The sequence below is a fragment of the Bidens hawaiensis genome, unplaced genomic scaffold (assembly GCF_021521415.1).
Source record: "Bidens hawaiensis isolate Kalapana, Puna unplaced genomic scaffold, B.hawaiensis_p1.1 tig00035036_1, whole genome shotgun sequence".
Taxonomy (NCBI): domain Eukaryota; kingdom Viridiplantae; phylum Streptophyta; class Magnoliopsida; order Asterales; family Asteraceae; genus Bidens; species Bidens hawaiensis.
Window position 1 is genome coordinate 41,652 of NW_027496082.1, and position 2,976 is coordinate 44,627.

General features: G+C 38.8%; 1 pseudogene; it reads left to right on the forward strand.

The window, feature by feature from the left end:
- Window positions 1–1,810: 1,810 nt before the first annotated feature.
- LOC143586885 (ethylene-responsive transcription factor 3-like) lies at window positions 1,811–2,548 on the forward strand (annotated as a pseudogene).
- The last annotated feature ends 428 nt before the right edge of the window (window positions 2,549–2,976 follow it).

Sequence of the window (2,976 nt, forward strand, 5' to 3'; positions counted from 1 at the left end):
CTTAGGCTTCATCCTTATTCGTCTTCTTCATCTTATAATTTTTATGAATTCGTTTTTAGTTTGGTTATTAGAAATAAAGAAACATTTGATTACATGATTCCGACAAATATATGATATTGAATCAAGATAATAAAACATATTATAATATAATTACAACTTGAACCAATAGTGTTAGTAATTGAGGCTATTGTCAAAAAGTTGTTTCCCGCTAAAATATGAAGTTGATTTGCCTCCTAATTTAACTCCGAACGCAATTTCTTTTGTAAAATATGCTTAGAATTGAAAAGGGTGAATTTACAAAACAACACATACAAAAAATGCATTATGATTTTCCATACAAATAAAGTCCAAATATTTGAAGTATAATACAACCTATAAACCCACATGGATTTCTTCAACCAACATATGTAAACAAGTAAACAACTAAAAAACCAAACACTATTAAAAAAGGCTACCGGTTACTCTAAAGGTTGTTAGTATAACTAAATCTAAATGTGTATAGTTGATATTAAAAGACTATTGTCATGGCTTGAGAGGCAAGATTATCTAGGTAAGTCAAGATTGTTTAAGCATATTTTCAGCTTAGGTGCATTTCTTCATGTTTGATTCGCAAAATTTGTATGAAATCAAAAGTAGAATTAATTTCGTCAAAAAGCGTTGGGTGGTCATAAAGAAACTCAAATTGAAATTCGTTCCAATAACTTCCATAAGCCTATGAAATTCAACCATCCTTTCATAAGTCACTCAAATGTTAAAATTCTAAAGGAATTTTAAAAGTTGAGTAACATACCTCAATCTCCTTTGTTATATATGATTTCAATGATGGTCTATCAAACTGAAAATACCGCCCGGGGGTGGGGGGGGGGGGGATGATGGAGGTCATCACTATCGCCTGCTCCCATCTGTTCATGTATAGGATGAGCTCGCTACCGATTGGTACTCATTTTGATTTTCCCAAAACTTGATATTGGTATCGAAAATGCTTGGTTTGGTATGGTACCGTATGCAAAAGTTTGATAAATACCAGTATTGGTACCGAACAGTACCGATCCCCAAAATTTCGATCCCGTTTTTCCCAAAAACTTGGTATCCGATACCATGGTTGCAAAAATAGTTAGGCGGACCCTAGGCGGCCGACGAAAATCAGTGAGTACTCGGCCTTAGTCAGAGAGTACTCGAGATGGCTCACCGAGAACTCGGCCTAGGTGGGGATTACTCGAAGACTACTCGACGCCTAGACGCGATTTTTACATCTTTCTTAAACTATGTAATAGGTGGGTACTATTTGATGATCCCTATTTTGGAAAACATCTTTCTTAAACTATGTAATATGTCATTCGAGGTTAAGATTTGCATAAAACACAAGTACAAGGGACCTCTTCAGCCAATAGGAAAAACACGAATGTGAAACAAAAGAAAAGACCCTTCGGATTGCAAAAGGATAAGAACAAAATTACAATCTTAACCCCAAGCCAGAAAAAATGAATAAAAAGATAAAAGAAAACAAATTCAACCATATAAACACAGCCAAAGGCAATTTGGTCCATTCACCCGTCACACCACACCGCAATAATAACAATAATAAACAATAAAATAAGTTCACCACCCAAAAATAATGCCGGTTTTGTTTTCTCCATTCCGGAGACTATCCATCCAAATCCAAACCAAAATGAAAAAATAAATCCATTCTAGAGAGAGAGAGAGAAACAAAAACCCATTAAAGCAGCCAAACAAAACAAACCCGGATCGGAAGAAAATCATCAAAATGATAGATTTTATTATTATTATTATTATTATTGGTTTCTAATATGAATCAATAATATTCATATTCACCATCTAATAATAATATAAACATCAGATCTACCGGATACCAGTCATGCGACGAGCCGGAAGACCCAAGACCGTCGCCGGAGATCCGATCGGACCGCCGCCGGGCGAGCCCCGGTACCGCGGCGTCCGTAAGCGTCCCTGGGGACGGTTCGCGGCGGAGATCCGTGACCCGTGGAAGAAAGCCCGTGTTTAGTTAGGTACGTTTGATTCCGCCGAGGACGCCGCATGCGCCTACGACTCCGCCGCACGTGCCCTCCGTGGATCCAAAGCCAAGACTAATTTTCCTCCTTTAACAAACGAAACGATTGATGATATGATGATGACGTCAGATCGGCGTCACGGTCACGCCAAGCCCGTGCCGACGATGAGCGGCATGAGCAGCACCGTGGAGTCCGCCACGCGGCCGACTGTGAACCCGGTTCATAGATTGAAATTAAAGCCGGTTCAGGTGGATGACGATTGCCATAGTAATTGCGACTCGTCGGAGTCGGTGGTGGATGATTATTACTGTGACGTGGATCTGACGTCATCTTCGTCACGGAAGCCGTTACCGTTTGATCTGAACCTGCCTCCGCCGCCGGTGTCTGATGAGTATGGACTTTGTTCTAACCCTAATGATGAGTTATACGTCTCGGCGTTGTGCCATTAAGCTGATGTTATGCTGATGATATATGTGTCTGTTGTTATGAATTTGATTGATGATGATGATATTTGTAGATTAGTGTAATTTGAGGTGTCTCGATACGATCTGATCTAGAATCTGCTTCAAGTTGTGGTATAGATCGGATCGTTGGTCGTAATTTTACAGAGAATCATGAAGTTGTAATGTGTAATTCATCAAGGAAAAAAAAATCCCCAATTTGGATGATGATGATCTTCTTCTTCTTCTTCTTCTTCTTCTTCTTCTTCTACCTTTTGTGCCAATCTTTTTTAATTTTGTGCATACATTTATTACTCCATAAAGAGTCATACACTTATGAAATGTTTTTCTTGTATTTGTTTGTTTGATCTTTGTTTTGAATCTGATTGAACACGAATGGAAAATCCCGAAAATGTTCGCCTAAACACGAGTGGAGTCGACGGCATGTCACCATGTTTCTATATGCGAGCAGACCCGAAAATTGAACCTACAAACACGCAATGTTG